The sequence below is a fragment of the Cydia strobilella genome, chromosome 4 (assembly GCF_947568885.1).
Source record: "Cydia strobilella chromosome 4, ilCydStro3.1, whole genome shotgun sequence".
Taxonomy (NCBI): domain Eukaryota; kingdom Metazoa; phylum Arthropoda; class Insecta; order Lepidoptera; family Tortricidae; genus Cydia; species Cydia strobilella.
Window position 1 is genome coordinate 21,761,237 of NC_086044.1, and position 8,286 is coordinate 21,769,522.

An 8,286-nucleotide genomic window follows, 5' to 3' on the forward strand; every position below is an offset into this window, starting at 1 on the left:
TATTCTTTAGTGGTGAGCGTTCCGACTGAACGTCAACGTAAAGCGACCCAACAAGGAAGAGTTTTAACCTAAAAAAGATATATTTGTACTGCTTGTTTCAAGATATTTATTTATCACTGTATAGTTGCCTGAAATAAAAGTTTTTCATTTTTTTCTACCCTGTAGGACGCTTCAGGTCCAAAACGTGGACGCAATTGAAATAAACAGTCGTGTTTCCCTACTAAATTAGTACGGGAGTGTGGTGATCGCAAGTTGTCTTACATCATTCATCTTGTATTTGAGGCTGTGGGACTACCATACCGCAGACGTGTTTGTCCTAGGCTCATTCTTATTCATAATATATTATATAAGTAATAATAATAAGTAGAAAATGTGTAGGTCAGACGAAGGTAAACTATTTATATCTACTTACCTAGCTCCGTCACACTGTCGGATATTTGCAAAGAATGCAAACGCACCCGTTTATTCGAAAACAGCTAAAATCACTTAGGAATATATAGTGAGTTAGGCTGTTTTCGAACTGGCCACGTTGAAGTGAGACGAGCCGCGGAGGCCAATTTTTGAATACATTTCCATTTGACACCGGACATTGTCTCGTTTACAAATGAAGATTTTAGTGTCATGCTTTAGCTGTTTCTACAGATGTAGTGCGTAATTATTTTTCATCGTATTTTTACTGAACGTACGAACGTGCATTTCAGTCAGTCTCGGTAGAAAAAGTACTGAGGTTGACTGAAGTAGCATGGCAAATACGAACGTTTCCGAGAAAATACGAAGGAGTTATTTGTTCAAGGGTGCAAAGTTGTATTTACCCGCGAGTGTTTCAATTCAACACACGAGAAGTAAAATACATTTGCACCCGTGTGTAACACAAAACTTTTCACCTCACTATAGCGAGGAAATTGCAACATCCATAGGCGTTAGATCATCTTCATCACTGGAATCAGTTCTATCTATATTATTAACATTCGCATTCAGTTCCTCTTCGTTATTGTATTTTACCAGTCTCTCGGTCATACTTAGGTACTAATTACATATATTGAACAAGTAATCGTACCAAAACAACTGATTCAGCTGATAGAATTCTTGGGACTTTGGGACAAACAGGTGTGGCAGATAGTATCAATGTGCAGTTTTTAGGGTTCCGTACCCAAATGGTAAAAACGGGCCCCTATTACTAAGAATTCGCTGTCTGTCTGTCTGCCTGTCTGGCTGTCTGTCTATCTGCCTGTCTGTCCGTCTGTCCGTCTGTCCGTCTGTCACCAAGCTATATCTCATATGAACCGTGATAGCTAGACAGTTGAAATTTTCAGATGATGTATTTCTGTTGCCGCTATAACAACAAATACTAAAAAGTACGGAACCCTCGGTGGGCGAGTCCGACTCGCACTTGACCGGTTTTTTTTTAATTTAATTTAAATTTTAATTTTTTAATTTTTTTTTTATTACGTTTAAACGTAAAAATAATAATGGGTGCGCCGCGTCCGTACGTACAAAATGACACTAGTCACCATCACTGTCACGACGCCCAACATTCCTAACATTCCTCAGCCGTGCACGGAATTCGCGCGCGGACAGTAAGTCTAAATGGTCCACATTTTAATTTCCATGTTGAAATTTCCTGATAGAAACTGTCCTGACCCAACATCCCGAATGGTCAATCGCGAATGGACAATTGGACAAAACGTATCACGCGCCAAAATTATAGAGAAAGCGGAAAGAATAATTTAATTGAATACTCCCGAAATCAAACACACTTGTTGGCAGGGGCCGATCCCAATACAAATAAAACGCATTATCAATGTGTCTGCGTGTGCGTGGGTGCGCGCGTGTGTGTAGACAAATAGAAGTGAAATCTGATTGCGATACGGAGGCCTATTCAGATAGTTATTCCTATTTATAAACGTTAATGGATCTATCAGCTGTCAACGGTGAGATTTCTTGTTGAAGAAACAATGACGGTATAGAAAGGACGACAATCTCTTATGGCAGAACTGTTGCAAAAGTGACAAGCATGGAGACTGTATAAAGGAGCCAAATCTCTATGTATAAAAAGTGTCCATCAAAAAACAGTAATTAGGCGGCGCCACCATACACCGAAATACTACCAAAAACAACCTACGTAATTTGGTCGGGTTATTTGTTGCCTTATATGGTTCACGTTATACTCATGTCCCAGAGCCTAACTAGCGCCACCGGAGAGATTAGGAACTATTATTTAAAGCTTAACGCGGTCACTTTTACAACAATACTGCCATAAGAGATTGCGATCCTTTCTTTACCATCCATAGTGACAAGCTTTCAGCTGTAAATAATAGTTCCTAATCTCTCCGGTGGCGCTATGTAGGCTCTGGGACCAAAGAGTATTGTAATATATATAGGAGACTATGACATGAACCATAGAGGTATAATAATGTAGAGATGAAATTGGGGAGGGGCAACAAATAACCCGACCAAATTACGTAGGATGTTTTTGGTATGTTGTCAGGAATTTTAAAACGTGTTTTTAATTTTGTTGCATTGCGTATGTTCTGTCCCTCACGGTCGCACGGGTGCACATCTATATAAAATACTAGGTGTATGGTCTAGGTACTTCGATGTATAGTGGCGCCGCCAAATTACTGTTTTTTGATGGTCATTATTCATATATAGAGATTTTCCTCCTTTTACTTCTACACTCCATAGACGAAACCTTCTTTTGAAAAATGGCTTCCATCACATTTATGATGATCAATGATCGGAACTTAAGGGAGTAAAACTTGCGGGACTGACTTATAGAAAAACTTTCAACCAAGAAAAATACGAATATTGATTGTATATCGGAATCTCGAGTTTACAATATGTGGGTGGCTGGGTATATGAATATTGTTATGGCTGTAAGCACTCTTTTATATTCGCTTGACAAGTTTTGTTAAAGTTTTACTCCCATAGATCACTGATGATGATCTGGCCAATTGATGACAAGGTTATGATGACAAAAATATGCTTATAGAGCATGACGTTATCCGGTAGTTGCTGCAAAGTGATAGCTGAACTTTACAAAATTAGCCGCGATGGACTGCCGGGTGTTGTCTAAAGTATTGTTAAACGCGTTTCAAAACTATTTCTTCATTAGCTGCACACACTTCCACGTTAGTTCACTACATAATAAGCTATCAATATTATTCGATTCGATACACCATTTTGAAGTTCAACCAGAAAGCGTTAAAGAAATCTTCGAACTTTATATTCTTGTTATAAAACGATTATGGATATGATTTTTCACTGTTGACATCTGACATTCATATCCATAACCGTAACCGTATCATAATTATAACAAGATTAGAAAGTTCGAAACTCCCTCACGGCATTAAGATGTGAAAATAAGAAGTCTAAATTTAAATCTATGTTAAAAATACACTACCTCAATATTTTGTAGTAATTGCACTACTATAAAATTAAGTTAAGTACATATGTAACTAGAGACTGATGACCCCACAGTCAAACTCATTATTGAGTTTTGCGGGGCTATGATTATTGTATAAATACTCTGTATTTTATTAAATAAATAAATAATAATAAATCAACGTTAACGGCTCCAGCCCAGCGAGTTGAGTTCAAAGAATATAATACTCACTATGAGTTCCACCAGTTTAAATTACCACTTTAGAAATTTAGATTGACATGACAGTCAGTTTTGTACAACGTACGAGTAGGCACGAAATATTGCTAAAAAAAGTGCAAGTCATACCTAATATCAAATTATCTCGTTTTTATTAGTAGAGTTCTAACACTTCTAACTTATCTTATAAAGCTTATAATTATAACGTGGCAGACGTAATACATAATACATATTTACGGAATTCAAGGTTTTGTTAGTCCAAAAAAGTTGCACGTGCTACAACTGTGACATGTTTTTCTTTAAAAATATTTATTGTATAATTAATTTTATTGTAGGCAATAAAATGTGCCAAATTGTATTCTTCACTTTTAGTTTTCATAAACTTATCGAGCGTTGAATATAATAATATCTACACTAAAATACAGGATTCCCTCATCAGTCGCCACAAGGTGGGATTCTGCGTGGAATGCATTCATCGGCTCCCAGCTGCAATTTAACTGACAATAATTCTGAGAATACATAAATAGGTATTCATTACTGATTTAATCACGAGTATACGAATATTGAACGAATTGAACCTAACCTACATCTACAACTCTAGACAATCGAAAGTGTGAGTGTTAATATTTATGCGTTGGGACATCAACAACACTATTCACTTCTGCTGTCAAACATACCTAGAAAACAGAAGATCGCGAGGTTTTGTTAGACAGTGATACTTCTGCAAAAAATACAATAATTTCTTCTGTGCTATCATTAAATCTGTCAGCAGCCAATTTATAGTTATTTAAGGCTATTCACACACTGACACTGCTATCTGCCACAGCGAAGCCACAATCGTGGAATACACACGGATATACCTACCTACTTCCTTAGTTAGTCACTGTGTGAGCCGCTAAAGCGTTGTAAATAACAAGATGATCGTGATATTCGTGATGTAACTTGTTTTGCTCAGTTTTAAGCGCAAATACATACGCTTGGTTTAATTATGAAGAATGCAGTGTGTGTTGAAATAGTTATTTGTGCAACAAGAGAGGAAAGTTTTGAGTCCCGAGTCCCGAGAAAGCGAAATCTTGAGCGTAGCGAGGGACTCAAAAACACGAGATGTAAAATAACTTTGCTCTCGTGTTGCACACATAATTTTTCACCTCAGTAGCGAGAACATATTAAAGGTTAAAATGTATTTCGAATTACATAGAATAATACAGAGAAACAAAAAAAGAATGTAATAAAAGTATGAAGTGGCAGTTCATGGCCTTCACTAAATTAAAAAGCTACTTTGTTTCACTCTCTGGAGTGAGGGAAGTCGCACTTTCTTCACTCCAGGGAGTGACGAAAGTAGGCTTGTTCTGAGGTGAAAATATATTATGAACTTGACATTTATTTAATATAATATGTCTGTATCAGTTTTAACTCAGCAAGAACTGCAACCCGAAACCTGACTACAACTTGTATGGGAACCGCACGCCATCGTTGCCGTTGACGATTTTTAGGGTTCCGTACCTCAAAAAGAAAAAAAAGGAACCCTTATAGGATCACTCGTGCGTCTGTCTGTCTGTCCGTCTGTCACAGCCTATTTTCTCCAAAACTACTGGACCAATTAAGTTGAAATATGGTACACATATGTAAGTTTGTGACCCAAAGACAGACATGTAACGTAAACAAATGGATTTTAAACAATGGGCCCCCTTCTGGGGGGTAAATGAAAAAATGAAAAAATAACTACCATTAGGTAATCGCACTTTATGCGCATGCATGCTTTATTTCTAGTTTAGTATTAAATTTTTGACGATGCAAAAGCGATCCAACAGATCCTACTTGAATAAATTGATTTTTATCTTTATCTTATCTTAAAGTTTTTCAAACTATCGTCTTCTTCTTCAAGTGCCTTCTCCGTCCCAGAGGTTGGCGACCTTATGCCTATATGCCGTTCTATCCGTAGTCATGCGAATTAGTTTTTCTGTACTGTCCACGTCTAACCAGTCTCTTATGAACTATCAAACTATCGTGTTACATATCAAATGAAAGAGCTCATTGTAACAATCTCAAGTAAGTATATATTTTTTATAATTTTAGGATAAACAGTTTAGAAGTTATTTATGAAAATAGGCAAAAAGAATACAGCCCAGCCGCGGGAAGGCCATTGATGGGGGGTATGTAGGACTCGCCGCTCCTGTCCCCTCTCAACTGGCGAGAGAGGAGGGAGAACTTGGCCCTACCCACTCCGGCGTTTCATTCACCCTCTTTGCCTTTTGCGAGAGCACCTTTATCGAGTACTCACCACCCCCCACAGCCACCCGCACAGGTTCTGCCAACCATCTAAGTTTTAAAGATGGAAATGATCTGATGTGGTGTGAAATGTTTCGTATTTAGTTTCGACTTACCGTAGGAGAATATAAGCAAATTCCGTTTTTCTCAAATAATACACTGCTTCAAACACTTCACTGTTTTATCCATAGAACACTAGTATTCTTTTCCATATACCTATTTTGTTCCACACGATTTCCCAACTCTCATAAATCCACAAATATCTTTGAATATGTATAGGTATGTATATGTATTTCACCTTTAATTACACAACACGATTTCCACACTATTATTAATTGTTTTTATGTATTGTATATTTATAGTCGGTTTACGATTTATTTATCATTCAAGTCACGGTCACAAAGATTGCTAGTTATCTCGCTGTCGGTTCCCACGAGTGAAGTGCTATAGAAATAACATGTTTCCTTAACAATTTACTTTTGTTGTTTATAGTCCACGTAATTCTTGCTTCTTGTCATTTCCATCAGTTATAAATATTAGTTATAAACACGCAATCTATGGAGGCACTTGTTTAGATAAAAAGAGTTATTTATTTGATCTTGATCTAAGATTGTTATCAATGAATCAACGCGAGCGAGATGTACTGAGGATGATAACTATAAGTAAATATTAATATTAAATTATTAACAGATTTTATACATTTACAAATACAAAATACAAAATTCTTTATTTCATAAAAATGTACATTTTTGTGATACAGGGTCCTGTAAGGGTGATTTTCACGAAAATGTAAGAGCTTTATTATTCACTCCTCCCACGCATGAGAGGAGGCCTGTGCCCAACAGTGGGACGTGGGACGTATATAGTCAGAATTATTATATTTATTATTACAATATTATACATGAATAACCAAAAAAAAATCTTTAATTTCCAAATAAATTGTCAGATTATATAAATCTGACTTTTATCTGGTTTAATTAAATACAGTTTTCAACGTTAAGCTACACTTTACGAGGTAAATGTGTGGAAAATATTGATTAATTTTAACTTCATGATCAACCTTAAAATCCCGAAAGAAATGGCTAAGTACTTATCCTATATTTAATCGAGAAGTTTGGTCGAAAATATTCAGCATGACATGACTCACATGACCTACACCACGTAAAATACGATTAAACGTAAAAAACCGGAGTAGACCGCACACCGTTCATTGAAAATCACCTGTCACAGTTCCCGCCACTTCACGCGTATATATTGGTTTACTATGTGACTCACAACGACGATAACACGTCCACGCGCGCGCAGCGCCAATAAATACTGGCACTTATATGTTTCTGTGTTTCAATCGCGAGATTGTGCGCATCTCGCGACCACTCGCGACCCTAAGTCTTAGGTTCTTTCCACATTTTCTTTGGTTTGGTGTTGAAGTCTAACTGACGTCAAGCATTTGGATTTGGAACTACATAAGGGTTTGGAATTCTTGACTTTACAAGGTAATTCCAATTTGATTAACGAGTAATACTTACTTCGCTGGCTCTTCGAAGTGGATTGGCCTCATACTAGATTTCGCCATTCGTTCCTATCCTGTGCGATCCGACGCCATTCAGCCGATTGGATGTGTGCTTAGTGAGCAATGACAATATGAAATCAAATTTCGACTTAGAACGCGAGTCCGATTCGCACTTGGCCGGTTTTTATACAATTATCATAACCCGGCCAGTCACCCGCCTAGAAGGTGGGTCAGCCGCGTGAAGTGTTTTCGGCTTTCAATACACAAAATAATATTGTTCGTATTAAATCCGAACAATGGCACTACATATTTGTAATCGATTACGCGGGGATTTCCCTCGCATGAAAGTGAAATAATAGCTAGATGAATGAAAATACACACGTGCATTGTATTGAATTTCCTTATCTACAAATGATCATTGGTAGTGCGACACAAAATAGTAGAAATTAAATAAAATGGAACTAAAAAAATCCATACTAAATTGTTGCCATGTTTAAGCATTATATGTCAAAATGTGACAGTTACGTAGGAAGTGGCGCCCTCAATAATTTTCTGCATTTCTTGTCGGACTATAAGCGGCTACAATACAGGCGTACACTGCTGAACGGTGATGCCCCATTTAAACCCCATTTCGCATAACAACCGTAGCCATTGAAATAGTTTTTTGTTTTACAAGGGGGCAAAGTTGTTGTTTAACCCCTTGTGCTTATTTATTGATACCCGAGCAAGCGAACAATTCTAAAATTTAATTAGGAGCATAGCGAGTGGTTTGAAAAGTGGAAACTTGGATTTCGAGGCACGAAACAATCTTTACCACCGATAGATTTATTTTTTTACAAACCAACTGTGGTACTTGCATACAATAAGCTATTTAATGAAATACTTTGATTTATTATTATTCCCTAGC

The 8,286-nt window shown here is 37.1% G+C and overlaps 1 protein-coding gene across 2 annotated transcripts in view; it reads right to left on the bottom strand.

The window, feature by feature from the left end:
- Positions 1 to 7,059, bottom strand: part of LOC134740805 (uncharacterized) — a 43,162-nt gene extending 36,103 nt beyond the window's left edge. Inside the window, exon 1 of one of the 2 annotated variants that reach the window (XM_063673425.1) lies at positions 5,986 to 7,059. The gene's annotated coding sequence lies outside the window, so the exon portion shown is untranslated. The remainder of the gene's footprint in view (positions 1 to 5,985) is intronic. The other variant, XM_063673424.1, reaches the window with a different exon arrangement.
- Between the last annotated feature and the right edge of the window lie 1,227 nt (positions 7,060 to 8,286).